Below are 15,778 nucleotides of genomic sequence, written 5' to 3'. Positions count from 1 at the left end.
AAGGGAGTCACTCTCCCTGGTGGTGGAAAACTAACAAATAAGATGCCTAAAGAAGGGAGCCATTCTCCAGGAACCCAATAGTGAAGAAGCAACTATGGGCACTAAGGGATGTTGATGTTGGAACTGGAACTTTACCTTTTTAGTTGAATTGAGAACTTTACAGTTTGTTGGCATTACAACCGGGAACTCTGTTTTGGGACTTGGAAGGGGATTGTGACCTGGTGAAGGGAGATGCACTACTTCTTTATTTTAGTTATAAGTGTGAGGGACAGAAGTAGGCCTTTTGACACAGGATAGTGGACTATCCATTTATAGAGACATCCTGACCAGAACCATAGTATTTTAGTTGAGGAAGGGAAACCCCTCTTAGAGTTAGGGAAAGGTAGGTTTTCTATTATTTTCATGACACATAAAAGGTTATATCAACAATGCCCCGCCGGTGTATTAGTCTCCTCTGCCTACACACTTACACTTAACACTGTTGGTCCTTTTCTCCTTGAGATGCCTCCAGTTAGAATTTCCTTCCAAGCCCCAGGGTGTGAGACTCCCTTTCACTGAATCTGACTTGTACTCCATTTTCAGACTTTCAGGAAAGCTTTGTAAATTTTGCTTTCTGCTAAAGGCTTCCCTGTGTTTCCCAATTTCTTGGGTTACAGTGCCTACAGGCAGCTGAGTTTGCTGTTGCTTTGTGATCTGCACTTTACATGACCTATAACCATTCCATCGATCTTTGACATCCGAAGTTAATGCTTGCCTTCTGGATTTAAGAGCAACTTGCTTCCTGAGAGCAAACTGTTACGGAATTACATCTGCGAGGGTGTAGTCCTGAGCCTTTGTTATTTTTGCTATGCGAAATGATGTTTGTTTTCTCTCTATGACAGGGTCAGGTGCCTGGCCCTGTCTGGGGGAAACAGGGATCCATCCCGACCTAGGCAGGCGGCCTACCAGGGCATATGACAGAACCAATCCTACCCCAGAGGCAGTTTGAGGGAGTTACGGGGGGTACAGACCATGACCCCCCTGAGTTTGTCTTGTTTGTGCTTGTGAGTACCATTGTCAATCACATGATACCTGCCAGCTTCTTTTATGGCCAGTTTAATCTGTTTCCATATTTAGGACTGCAATACCCAGAACCCAATGTGTCGGAAAACAATCCAAACTAGAAGAGAAATAAAGATGCTGAACCAGAAGCTCCCATTCAAGGCAACTTAATGGCATGAAATTCAAAGCCCTAATGCAGAGAGAAAGCAAGGGAACCCGCCAATGCCAACTTGATAGAGCTACTGCGATTATAAGGACACTGGCAAATGAAAAAAGGTGGTGGGAAATACCAGCATTTTGGGAAAAGCAAAGAACTTGATTGGCCCCAGAAATCAGGTGAAACTGGGAAAATCTCAACCTGCATAAAAACAAGTGAAGGATGTTCTGAAGAGATCAAGAAGTGTAGTGGGGTACCGAGAGACCAGGAGGAAGGCGGAAGGTGAAGCAGAGGGTTAAGAAGTTTGGGGAGCTGTTGTAGACAAATGCAGGTGAAGTGTTGGTTATGAAAGAGAATGGTACCAGTGTGCAAGGTGAGAAAGTTAGGTTGTTAAAATCTATGTTACCGTGTAGAAGTAGAGAGAGGGCTTATGAGTTAGGAAAGAGGAAGAGAGTTAAAAGATGTGAGTGAGTGAGTGAGTGAGTGACAGAGGAGATAGGTGAAGTGGGAGAGTTCCAAGATAGGAGAGAGGAAAGATGTTGTAGCTACAGAATGTAGCGATGGGTGTCCCTTGCGATGGACACGCAGGTTGCGGCAGTATTTAAGAGTGGTCATTTTAAGCTGTGCATACTCCGGAATGTCCTCCCTTTTATACAGGAAAAATGCTGTGCTCCGGTGGTGGCAGCACTTGTTTTGAGTGGTCTACATTACTGTAACTCACTATATCTTGCCCAGCCCCGATATGTGATTCATCGATTACAGCTATTGCAGAATGCTGCTGTCAGAGCTATCCTCCTGCCCCCTATTGGAGCCCACATTACCCCTCTGCTGAGGCAGCTCCTCTGGCTTTCGGTGGAAAAGAGGATACTCTTCAAATCCTTGTGTATGGTACATCAGGCTTTCAACTGCCTTGGGCCAGAATATATTCAAGAAAAGTTCCCCTATTACGTACCTACGCGCTGTCTCCGCTCTCACTCTGCTTTTCTGGTCAAGGTTCCCCGGTTTAGACTGACTTCTACGGGCAGCCGTGTGTTTTCTGTGGCTGCTGCCAAGGCCTGGAATGCCACTCCCTTGTCACTGCGGATGACAGTCGATCACTTTACCTTTCGGCGTTTGCTCAAAACAACTGTGTTTTAATTTGTTATTGGTAGCTCTGCATTCATCCAAGCGCCAGGGTGCCTTCGGGTGTTTGTGCGCTCTATAAATGTGTCTAATATAACATAACATAACAGAGGAGGGCTGTAAGAAGACAGAAGAACCAGAGGATGAGAGAGGAGAGCGAACTAGAGGGCTAGTGTAGATAGAGAGAGAAGGAGTGCAGGAAGATTGGAGGAACAGAGGCAGAGGGCAACTGGGGAGAGTAGTAGTAGAAGGAGCGAGAGAGAGATATAGAGGGACTGAGAGGAGTGCGAGAAGAAGAAAGGGAGAGTAGGGAGGAGAATTGAGGGAGAGATAAGAAGGACATGAATAGATATAGGACTGAAAGAAAGCATGAGAGACAGCGAGGAGACCGGCACCCTATAGAAGATCATGGAACACCTTGTGGGGCATCAGGAAAGTAGAGAATCCTTAGGAAGCCATGGAGGGATTAAGGTAGACCAGGCTACGGCCTGTAGGTCCTTACCAATAGGATAGGATTTTTAGCAGCCAATGTAATGTCATTAAACTATCCACTTGATTTCCAATGTGGCCTGCAACTGCAGAGCTATTTTTGTATATCATCTGTATGGCGGCCTTCCCATGAAGCTCTTTGCTCGCTTCTGGGAAGTTCTGACAACTTCCCAATAGAACGGAACACACCTCCTCGAGGGGAGGGGAGGGGTGGGCGCTTCAAAGGGGCCTCTGCAACATATTCGGGTTACACAAGGGAGATAATTACTCGAGACCTCTTGAACTGAGGCACACAGGTATGGGGGAAGGACAGTTTAGCTGGGAGAGGACCTCTACACCGGAGAAGGAGGCAGCTATCTTGATTATGACTTAGCCCCCACTTCCTTCCAGAGACCCCCTAAAGTCCTGCAGACAAGGCATTCTGAGAGTTCACATAACAAGGCATTGACCTTGTTATAGCAGCAAGGATTGGCCCCTTACAGAAGGCTTGAAATGGACCAATTCTATCAAAGGGGATGGAATTGACTCATCTTTGGGAACCCTTTGCGGAATCATCTTTAAGCACCATCTTAAAGAATCATCTTGGAATCCTCTTGGGCCAACTTGAAGATAATTTCACTGGAACCTTGTCGGGGTAAAGGCTGCCTAAAGTTTCCATCAATTGGTTGAAGACACAAAGCTCCAAGTATGGTGCAGACCCGTTGCCGGGGCGCATATGAAGCGACCTGCTAGAGGAAAAGCCTGACTCCTGTTGAACAATGGTACACAGGAAGTGGCAAAAGCTGAAATGGCAAGCCCTGCAAGTGTCCCTAACGATCTAGATAGAAATACAGAAATATTCACGCACCACATCTAGTAAGAACGTGGAAATCTAACACATCACTTCTAAATAGCGATGTCAATGACCAACCCACTAACAACTTCACCCCTCTGCATACACCTCTCAAACTCTAAACAACCACAACCCTATACCACAACAAACCGCACAAACTTCTCTACACCGCAACAACAAAACAAACCGCACATAGACTCGCACAACAGCACACAACGTCTACTGACCGGAAAACACCCCAAGTCCAGCGAACAGTGTTAACTGTGTTGAGGATGCCAACAGCACATCACCGCTCTCTTGTGCTTTTCCTGCTTACTCCCACTAACTCACCCCTTCCCTTTTCAGAGCCACCAGAGCGCCAGGGGACCACTCCGGTGGTGAGAGAGCGTGGTACAAATATCCCTTAACATTAACAATCTTCCTTGCTAGGAAGGCAGACAAAGAACTTGCCTTTCCTCAGGGACCTGGGGACCCAACATTACCCCACAGACAAAAGGAAGCTGCCTTTTGGCTCCCTCTGCAACTTTGAACTGTTTTCAGACATCCTACGCAGCCATTGCAAAGACTCAATGGAGTTGTCTGTAAGGCTCTCTTAACCTCAAGCATAAATCAAGCACCTTTGATCTATGCCAGCCCAAGCATCACCTGGTTGTCCCAAGCTTCTTCAAGCCAGGATTCATTGCTGCTTGTCGAAACACACTGCTTTTTTGGATCCAGTCAAGCCAGCTCACTGCTGAAACCAAATCTCTGATTTTCTCGCATTGAGGCCTTATAGAGCCTTCGAGCTGAGTAACATCGCCTGCCTTTCCCAAGTCAATTCGAACCCAACTCGACACGTCAGATAGTGGGCAGAAACCCAGCTCAACACTTATACCAGGATAGAAGATAACAAGGTATAAATTGATATTGATATTGATATTTTATTTCTATCGCGCTCATTCACAAGTGTTTCAGAGCGTGAGGGATCTGTCCACCTGGCCTTTTTCTATGGGCCCTATTGGCATTTAAGAACCACTTTTATGCCTCAAAGAATCGTTCTTAAACTTCTTTGGCTTTACTACAAGACTATTTACTTGTAGACCCCTGTTCTTCCATTCCCAGGCTGCCCCTTTCTCCCAAAGTCTGCAATCTCTGTAGTTCTCTGCACATGATTGGGTCATTAGTGTTTTAATAGTTTGTCTGTCCTTTCAGTTTCATTAAAGTTTTACTTTTTATAGGACATTTCTTTTATTTTGGTAGTTCCCGTCAGTGCTCCAGACAGATACGATTTTGAAGTGGGAGTATTTTACTCTCTATATTTCAAAGTTATGGGTACAATTATTTTTCGAAGGAGTACAAAATTAAGTCTCTTTCCTAATGACAGTATTTTTATCTGTGAGTAAAAATATGTTTCAACTGTGAAACTTAAGTGTTTTTAAAATAAATATTTCTTTGCAACTAGTTATTCATGCACGTGATTCCGATACACAAATGCAAGCATAATGCAAACCTATGGTGAAAGAATCAATTCTTGTTTGGGTGTCGCTGTCGCAAACATCTAGCCCCAAGTTATTCATGCACATTAAAAAAACTCATGTTTACCTCATATCGGGCAGTAATAACAATAGGGCTTCTTCTTGTGGCACTACATGCACTACTGGTCCACACCTATCCATCGAGATGCGTGGGGGAAAACCTGGTAAACAAGTGGCTCATATGTGTCTGTTTCCTATTTTTTATTGAGAATATTTTTACTGCCTATTTTTCTTATGTAGGAGTATTTGCTAACTATCGCCCAATCTCCATTACTCCTTTCCTGGGCAAACTCTTGGAAAAGTTGGCCATCTCCCAGCTTAATCGTCACACTGAATCTGTTGGCTGTCTCCTTGACCATCAGTCTGGCTTCAGAGCAGCCAGAAGGACAGAAACTGCTCTCCTGAATATCCGTGAAGACCTGCTCTCTAACCTTGATGCTAATCACCCCTCTGCCTCATCTTACTCAATCTCTCTTCTGCTTTCAGCACTGTCAACCATGCCATCCTGCTCAACCAGTTCTGTGATAACCTGGGTATCACTGATCAGGCCCTGGCCTGGCTGACCTCTTTCCTCTCGGACCGACCCTCCCAGGTTCAACTTGGGTCCTTCCTTCCTCAATCTCACTCTCTACCTGTGGTGTTCCCCAGGGGTCTAACCTTTCTTCCCGCCTTTTCAAACAATAACCGACACCTCTTGCTCACCGCATTGCTGCTCTCTGCTTCAACCTTCAGTGCTATGCGGATGACACTCAGCTCGCTTTCAGGCTCCCATCTGCCGCCTCTTCTCCCTCTCTCATCCAGGATTGTCTGTCTGCAATCCAGGAATGGTGTACCGCCAATGATCTCTGCCTTAATGCCAGTAGGACGGAGATTGTCCTCATCGCCACACCTGCACCTTCCTTTCCAGTCACTCTCTGGCCGGCCATCCTTGGCCCTCTTCCTGCTCCCACCTTTGAGGCTAAGAACCTCGGGGTCATCTTCGACTCCACACTCTCCTTCTCTCCTCACATCTCTGACGTCTCTAAGAAGTCAAACTACCAGCTGCACCTCCTCAGAAGTATTCTTCCTTTCCTCACCTTCCGTCAGAACCTCTCTGTCTCCAGAGCTCTGGTTCTCTCTAAGCTGGACTACTGCATCAGACTCTTTTTAAATCTGCCTGCTTCTACTTTCCGTTCTTTACAACTCATCCAGAACAGGACTGCGAGACTTGTCCTTGGCCTCAAGCACAGGGATTGTATCTCTCCAGCCCTGAAATCTCTCCATTGGCTCCCAGTGGCTGCAAGGATCAAGTTCAAGATCCTCTGCATTGTCCACAAGGCCTTCTGGTGCCTAAGACCGAAATATCTCCAACTCTCCCTTTGGCAATATCTTCCTACTCAAGCTCTTCGCTCCTCCACCTCCAACTCCTTGAGGGTCAGCCGCTTCTCCAAGCAACGAGTAGGGGCAGGTCTCTTTCCTCAGCTGGCGCCTCACTCTGGAACAGCCTCCCTGCCTCTCTGAAACTTGAGCAGAACCATCTCCAGTTCCAGAAGCACCCCAAGACCTTCCTCTTTACTTCTGCCTTCTCCCTTCCTCTTCCCTGCTGATCTCCTGTTTGATACTGCACTGGTCACCTGGTTACCTTCAGAATTTGGGCCCAGGTCCCTGCCCGCCCAGTTACACTCTTGCACTGCCTCCTGGGAACCCCTGCACTTGTGGTCTGTATCTGCACCCCTACAATCCCCTTAACTGCACTTGTTAGACACCTGTTGTCTGCACTTTAACCCCAGCACGTGCCACTTGTTGGCCACACTACCTGTTGTTTTGATCCCATGTCCGGCACTTGCCCAACCTCCCCTCCCCCAGGTACTTTCCCCTCCCCTCTCCCCTGCACTTCGCAATCTCAATGTCACTAGGCCTAGCAAGATTGCTGTCTATGCCCTCCCACTGTTTCCTCTCCCTTCCCTCCTTGCGCCTTGAAACACTTGTGTATAGGCGTGTTATAAATGTCATATCATATCATATCCCTCTCCTCCTCTGCACTCACTTACTGGTCCATGGCCCTCTTGTGCCTCCTCTCACTTCCGCTGTACTCCCTACTAACCTAACTCCATTGGTACCCCCTTCCCATCACAATCAAAGCCAGCCTGACTGTGTAGCTCTTCAAAGCTATGATTAAAATCCTAACAGCTAACAAACCACTCAAGACAAGAAATATAGTACACCACTCATTACTTGCTTGCGTGCTTGGCAGGTTCGGACTGGGCAATAGGGCAATAGGCCCATGGCCGAACCAAAAACACAGAATGCTGGTGTGAGCCCGTTTTTTTGGTTAAAGTGGGCCACCTGTTTGGCCAGTGTGGGCCTGTTTGATGAGTTACTCCACTATGCAACTAATGGTTTTGACCAGTGTTGCTGAGTACAATTCTTTAAAATGCACAATTTCCATCACATGTTATCAAAAAACTCCCCCTTGGGTACTATTCAAACAGTGTTCACAAAAGGAATGTATAGCCATTTGCAATAGTGGGCTACTTTTTCATTGGTGCCCGAGACAGTTGTGTGGCCCAGTCTGTCCCTGGTGCTTGGACATAGAATTGTTTCACACTCCCCAGTACACAACCCTTCCACTACATATCTCAACAGACAACTGTCCCCTAAACTCTTGAACTAACCTCCTTGACCCACATACCGTGTAGAGGTATGCTATGTGGTCTAACCCCTCTACAGCACCCACCATCTCCTTCCCTTAAGGAAATCCACATTTACCCATTGCAGACACATTTCTACATTCAGGAAAACCCTACATTGGCTCTCAGTCAGGCAAAGAATATCTCACCAAGTCCTTATTCTAGTTCACAAGTGCCTATCCTTCTCTTGCCCAGTATATCTATCGGATCGAACTAAGAGCAAGACGTGCACCAGAAATCTTTGTTCATCCAACGCACCCACGCTGATCCAGCCAAGAGTTAAATTGATTCGCTTTGGCGGCACAAGCTTCGAAGTCCAAGCTCCTCTTCTCTGGAACTCTCTTCCTGCTCCCATGCGCCTTATTGACAACTATGCCTCTTTCAAAAAGGCCATTAAAACACATCTATTCAATCTCAGCTCTGATTGAGTTCTCTCTGTTCTCTGCTTCTCTCACTGCTTGTTTGTTCGTCTCGTCTAGTTATGTGTGCGCCCTGAGGCCTACAGGCACGTGTGTGTGGTACAAAAATGTAAATAAATAAATAGCAGATCATTATTGGCTGAATAAGGGTAGAGGAGGGTTCATGTAGTCACAAGATGCACCCACATATGGAACTCCAAAACAAACTGACCACAGTCTGCTGCAATCTATGGACAACCGTCAGTGCCAAGAGGCTACGAAAATGGTAGATGCTACGCTTTGTAAATGCTGTGCGTGTAACATAGAATGACAGTCATAGGTTCAAAGCTGCTATTTGTATTTTTATTTAGTGTTGTGGTGTGATGTCTAACAGAAATTATGCACATGCAAGAAATTACATATGATCGAGGCAGTCCCCATGTTGGGTGCCTTTATAATAAAAAATCGATGGATGAAAGAAAATGTACGAGTTGATGTAGAGGTAGTGTAATGAGACATTGACTGGGGACAGTGGCGAAGGGACTGGCGTAAGTGACAGCATGAGAACAATATACATATTTACATTTAGTACATTTGAGTATGACATTTTTCAGAGGGGTTATTGCCATTTCAGAATACAGAATAATACATCAAGAGATGAGTCCTATCCCTCACACAATTGTTCGAATGACCGAATTGACCGAATGTCAAGGATCCGAATTGGCCTTTGCACAATTGCATATATATATATATATATATATATATATATATATATATATATATATATATATATATATAAAATGGGGGTGTTGGGGGGTTTCCCCCCGCATATATGTAACAATTGACCTTCACAATTCGGTCAATTGTGCAAAGGTCAATTGTAATTCGAACAATTGTCGTTCGAACAATTCGTATACAACCGCAATAACATTGTTTTTCTTCCAGTCTGGCTACTTAAGAAATTATGACCCAACCACTACAATAATGCTTCTCCTGTCTACGGGTCGTCCCTAGTGCATGCAGCATGACATCCTTTTATGTGTTTTCTAAGGTGATGGGAGTAGCAGCACCAGTTTTAAGCTCTGCCTAATTATTTTAATAATAGTTGCCCCTACGGTATCATACACTGATCTAGCTCTCTCTCTCTCTCTCTCCGCTCTCTTTCTCCCTAGCTCCATCTCCATCTGTGTCTTTGTCTTTTCCTACGTTGCGAGTCGCGTCGTCAGGCGTACATTTGCTAGCGGCATCCCAGTCACTGCCGACAGCTGCATGACCAGAGAAAAATCACATATATCTTGATGGTGAGAAGCTGTGTTTATTTTCAAGACCAGCAATTGAAACAAAAAAAGCCATTATTTAATGGTACTAACATTGTTTATTTAAGGATCACCTCTATTCTATATTTGAATCCCAAAAAGCATGCTACACTTCTCTTTCTGTGGAAAGCATATTATAAAAACCTAGAATAACCATATACAATATTTTCTGATAGGTCATCAGTCCAAGATGAACACACTGCAAAACTCCTTTTTGCACTCTTTCAAATTACTACTGTGAGGAAGGGGACAAAAAGCACCAGTGAGTGTTCCAGCCTGCTTGGCATGAAATCAAAAGGCATTTTGGGAACAAAGAAATGGCGACAGATCTTCATATTTGACACATCCGTCTGTGATAGAATGGTCATATACCATCCGGGCCGTACAGGTGAGTGGGTGAGCCCCCAGCCCCCTTAGGCCTCGAGTCCTCGGCCCATTACCACTTAGAGCCCCCCCAGCCACCTGCGTGTCCCCCAGCGCATGCCGCGTCCTTACCTGCCTTCCCAAGTGCCCGCCCTCGCTCCCTCCCACCAGCCCTGATAGGCTGCCTTCCCCCCGTGTGTAGCTCCGACCTCGACCTGCACGCCACTACCATCCGGGCCGTGCAGGTGAGTGGGTGAGCCCCCAGCCCCCTTAGGCCTCGAGTCCTCTGCCCATTACCACTTAGATCCCCCTAGACCCCGCGTGTTTCCCAGCGCAGGCCGCGCCCTTTCCTGCCTCCCCTAGTGCCCGCCCTCACTCCCTCCCACTAGCCCTGATAGGCTGCCTTCCCCCCGTGTGTAGCTCCCACCTCGACCTGCACGCCACTACCATCCGGGCTGTGCAGGTGAGTGGGTGAGCCCCCAGCCCCCTTAGGCCTCAAGTCCTCTGCCCGTTACCACTTAGAGTCCCTCAGCCCCTCGCGTGTCCCCCAGCGAAGGCCATGTCCTTTCCTGCCTCCCCTAGTGCCCGCTCTCGCTCCCTCCCACCAGCCCTGATAGGCTGCTTTCCCCCCGTGTGTAGCTCCCACCTGGACCTGCACACCACTACCATCCGGGCCTTGCAGGTGAGTGGGTGAGCCCCCAGCCCCCTTAGGCCTTGAGTCCTCTGCCTGTTACCACTTAGAGCCCCCTAGCCCCCCTGGTGTCTCCTAGCGCAGGCCGCGTCCTTTCCTGCCTCCCCTAGTGCCCGCCCTCGCTCCCTCCCACTAGCCCTGATAGGCTGCCTTCCCACCGTGTGTAGCTCCTACCTCGACCTGCACGCCACAACCATCCGGGCAGTGCAGGTGAGTGGGGGAGCCCCCAGCCCCCTTAGGCCTCAAGTCCTCTGCCTGTTACCACTTAGAGCCCCCCAGCCCCCTGTGTGTCCCCCAGCGCAGGCGCGTCCTTTCCTGCCTCCCCTAGTGCCTGCCCTCGCTCCCTCCTACCAGCCCTGATAGGCTGCCTTCCCCCGTGTGTAGCTCCCACCTCGACCTGCACGCCACTACCATCCGGTCCGTGCAGGTGAGTGGGTGAGCCCCCAGCCCCCTTAGGCCTCGAGTCCTCTGCCCGTTACCACTTAGAGCCCTCCAGTCCCCCATGTGCCCCCAGCGCAGGCCGTGTCCTTTCCTGCCTCCCCTAGTGCCCGCCCTCGCTTCCTCCCACCAGCCTTGATAGGCTGCCTTCCCCCCGTGTGTAGCTCCCACCTCGACCTGCACGCCACTACCATCCGGGCCGTGCAGGTGAGTGGCCCTCCCCCCTGGTGACTGACTCCTGTATCACTGAGCCCGGTAGGCCAACGGTAGTATCTCTCTCCCTGGCCTTTCACTTTCATTTCTGCCTCTGTGTGCCCCTCCCCCTGCCCAGTGTACTCCGCTCACCTCCCCCTCGCCAACTTCACTACTCCCGCCTCCCTAACCCACCCCCTCCAGTGATTACTTGCCCACGCAGCCAGGGACAAGGGTGGTTCCACCAGAGTCACTCCGGGAAGGGTCAGCGGTATCCCCCAGTGACCAGCCGTCAACCATCAACTACAAGGACGAGTAAGGTAGGAGTGGCCTGGTTTAGGGGAGAGCTACAACTCTACCCAGAATCCTAGCCACTTAGCAAACCAACATTACACAGGGGGATTAGACCTTCTCCCTCTATACAGGTCTCCCAAGCTCAGCATGGGTTTGGTGTCATAATTGCATTGTGATATTTGGATTGCATTGATAGGCCTCTCTCCCACTATACAGGTCTCTCTAATTTTGTATGGCTTCTGGGTCCATATGACATTATGTGATATTCAGATTACATAGATAGGCCTCTCTTCCACTATACAGGTCTCTCAGATTTGATAGGGGCGCTGTTTCTATGCTGCATTGTATGATTTTCAGATTACATTGATAGGCCTCTCTCCCACTATACAGGTCTCTCTAATTCTTTTTTAACAGGATTCTAGGTTCATATTGCATTGTGTGATGCTGTGATAGTATTGATAGGCCTCTCTCCTACCGTACAGGTTGTCTAATGGGACAGGGGTTCTGGGTCCACGTTGCATTGTGTGATGTTGTGAGTGTATTGAGAGGCTTCTCGCCCACTATACAGGTCTCTCAAACTGAATAGGGGTTCTATTTCCAGGCTGCATTGATAGTTGTGTTTGCATTGATGGGCCTCTCTCCCACTATATAGGTCTCTCAGATTTGATAGGGGCTTTGTCCCAAGGGTGCATTGTATGATATTCAGATTACATTGATAGGCCTCTCTCCCACTATACAGGTCTCTCTAATCTTTTAACAGGGGTTCTAGGTTCATATTGCATTATGGGATGCTGTGATTACAGATTTTTCAGATTACATTGCTAGGCCTCTCTCCCACTATACAGGTCATCACATATTATTCAGATTACAGTGCTAGGACTCTCTCCCACTATACAGGTTCTAATCTTCTAACAGGGGTTCTAGGTTCATAATGCATTGTGTGATGCCGTGATAGTATTGATAGGCTTCTCTGCCATTGTTCAGGTCCCTACAATTGGACAGGGGTTCTGGACCCACGTTGCATTGTGTGATGTTGTGAGTGTATTGATAGGCCTCTCTCCCACTATACAGGTCTCTCAAATTGAATAGGGGCTCTGTTTCTAGACTGCATTGTATGATATTCAGATTACATTGAAAGGCCTCTCTCCCACTATACAGGTCTCTCTAATCTTTTAAACAGGGGTTCTAGGTTCATATTGCATTGTGTGCATTGTGTGATGCTGTGATAGCTCTGTTTCCAGGCTGCACTGTATGATATTCAGATTACATTGATAGGCCTCTCTCCCACTATACAGGTCTCTCCAATTGGACAGGGCATTGTGTGATGTTGTGAGTGTACTGATAGGCCTCTCTCCCACGATACAGGTCTCTCAAATCTAATAGGGGTTCTAGCTTCAGGCTGCACTGAGTATTGTTCAGATTGAATACACAGCTCTCTCAAATCTGGTAGGGGTTCTGTTTCCTGGCTGCGTAGTGTGATATTCAGACTGCATTGATAGGCCTCTCTCCCACCATACAGGTCCCTCAAATCCTATAGGGGTTCTGGGTCCATATTGCCTTGTGGTATACAGATTGCATTAAGGGCCTCTCTCCCACTGTGCAGTCCCTTAAATTCAATAAGGGTACTGTCCCCAGATTGCATTGTGTGACAGTTAGAATGCATTAATAGACCCCTTTCCCACTATACATCTCTCTCAAATTTAGGTAGGGTCCTGGGTTCATTCTGCATTATGTGATATTTAGATTGCACTGATAGGCCTCCCTCTGACTATACAGGTCTCTCTAACTCTATAAGGGTTCTGGGTTCATATTGCATTGTGTGATATTTAGATTGCTCTGGTGGGCCTCTCTCCCACTATACAGGTCTCTCTAATTCTATAGGGGTTCTGGGTCCACACTGCCTTTTGTGATACTGGGATAGCATTGGTGGGCCTCTCTCCCACTATACAGGTCTCTCAGGTTGGTAGGGGTTCTGTCTCCAAGCTGCATAGCGATATTTAGATTGCATCGATAGACTCCTCGCCCACTGTGCAGGTCTCCAACATTAATAGGGATTCTGTCCCCACACTGCATCGTGCGATATTTAGATCGCATCGATAGGCCCTGTACCACAATCCAGGTCTCTCAATTATTAGTAAGGGTTCTACTTCCGGGCCCCATAGTACGATATTCAAATCTCATAGACCTCTAAACAAGTCTCCCTATCCTGCTAACCAACTCACCCTGAAGTGAGACAGAACCAACCAGCGAATTGCTGGGGAGCAACACCCCGATTAGGAACTATCACCTCTTCAGGCTTAAGCTCTAGCTGCTCACCCAAAATCAGTCTCAACTATTACAAATCCTTCATAAACCGACACTGCCTGTCCATTGCAGTGAATCGCGTATAGGGTAACTGACACCATTGAGAGCCACCAATAAAAACCAACTATATAACTCCCAACCACCTCCCCTACCCCTTCAAGACGGCGACTGAACGAGTCAGCTACATCAGCCAGAAATACCACCCACAGACAGGACCCAATTGTTAGCGGACGGCCTCCACTCCCTTACTACACCACAAGACAACCAGACCAAAGCAGAACCAATCGGACATCAACAAACGAAGACTAAACAACTCTCTATCTATAATGCCCCGCAAACGACCCATTCCAAGGGAAAGAAAAAAAGAAGAAAGAACAAACACTCTGGAACAGCAACAAAGAACCACAACTACAGAACACAAACCTGCAGTCAAGAACAAGAATCGAACCATCGCTGAGAGTAGAGAAAAATCCCTCTACTTAACTCCTTACCTTGCTGACAAGCGGTCACCAGTACAAACCAGCCCAACACTTGAAGCAGCAACATCAGTCTACTCAGCACAAACGCGTAGAAGAAGAACGAAGAACTCAAGAAACAACAAACACACAACCGATGCGAACTTCCAATCAACAACCACAATTTATGGAAGACAACCTGATGAAAACAAGAACCCAAGACACAACCTAGAAGAACTCTTCGAAGACGCTGATACCCCAAAACCTACACTTCAACAAGAGATCATCCAGGAAGGAAACCCTGTCAAAATACGACCTCAACAAGAAAGTCCAAACCAAACAACACCCCCAAACTCAACTGCAGTCTTATAAACGCAAGATCCATGTCAAACCACTCAACAGAGATCTTGGTTCTACTCGATGACGGCGGCATTGACAATCTGTTCATCACAGAAACATGGCTGGACAACAACTACAAAATCACACTCCAGGGCTGCCTTCCAAACAACTTTAAATGCCTCCAAATAAACAGGAAAAACAAAAAAGGAAGAGGAATCACAATAGCGTTCAAAGGACACCTGAAAATAAAAAAAGACAAACCGCTCAACATCCTCAACTGCAATACACCTAACAGCAAGCCCAAAAACCAACATCACATTCATCCTGGTTTAAAGACCACCCACATATGATGCAACCTTCGTCGACAACTTTGTTGAAGCCATCTGCAACATAGCCATCAACCACAAACACCTAATCATCCTGGGGGACTTCAACATATGGTTTGAAGACAGTCACGCCAACTCCCAAAACTCACTGATCGAACAACTCAATATCATGAAATTATGACAACTGGTCAAAGGGGCAACACACTTGGCAGGACACACCCTTGACGCAATTTTCACCAAAAATAAACTCCTCACCACGGCACCGCCGATACAAATACTGTGGAGTGACCATCTCACTATCCCATTCGTGATCACTCTGCCTACTCAAGTCCACATCCAACCTCCCAAACTCACCACCACCACAAAAAGAAACTGGAAACACGTCAAAGAAAGCAACCTATTCGAACAACTGGAGTTAACCAAACCCTCAACTACAGAGCTAGAGCTGGCGAACCTAGACGAGAAAGCGGAACTGCTACACAAATGGATTACAGACACAATCAACAAGATTGCCCCAGAAAAACCATTCCCCCCATCAAAAAAAAGACCAATGGCAAAATGGTTCACTCCACTATTAAGCACCATGAAAAAGGAAAACAAAAAGATGGAACTGGAATGGAGGAAAGAATACAACTCAGACAAAAAAACAATGTAACAGACAAATCCGCGCATACAAGAAGGAAATTCAAAAGGCAAAGAGAAGGCATTATGATGACAGAATCACCAATGCCACCAACACTCAAAGAAATGTTTAACATAATCAAAGAGATGAGAAACCCACCAGGCTGTGACAACACCCCAACCCCCTCAGAGAAACTATGCAACGACCTGGCAGACC

The 15,778-nt window shown here is 47.2% G+C and overlaps 1 protein-coding gene across 3 annotated transcripts in view; it reads left to right on the top strand.

Annotated features, from left to right (window-relative positions):
- The window catches only part of RASSF8 (Ras association domain family member 8), an 808,051-nt gene that overhangs the window by 577,400 nt on the left and 214,873 nt on the right, over positions 1-15,778 (top strand). Inside the window, exon 1 of one of the 3 annotated variants that reach the window (XM_069628477.1) lies at positions 9,403-9,523. The exons of the other annotated variants lie outside the window; for them this stretch is intronic. The gene's annotated coding sequence lies outside the window, so the exon portion shown is untranslated. Of the gene's footprint in view, positions 1-9,402; positions 9,524-15,778 lie in introns of those variants that run through there. 3 annotated transcript variants of the gene reach the window in all.

This window comes from Ambystoma mexicanum, chromosome 12 (assembly GCF_040938575.1).
Source record: "Ambystoma mexicanum isolate Mex_15411 chromosome 12, UKY_AmexF1_1, whole genome shotgun sequence".
Lineage (NCBI taxonomy): Eukaryota > Metazoa > Chordata > Amphibia > Caudata > Ambystomatidae > Ambystoma > Ambystoma mexicanum.
This window is presented reverse-complemented; position numbering and strand designations above follow the sequence as displayed.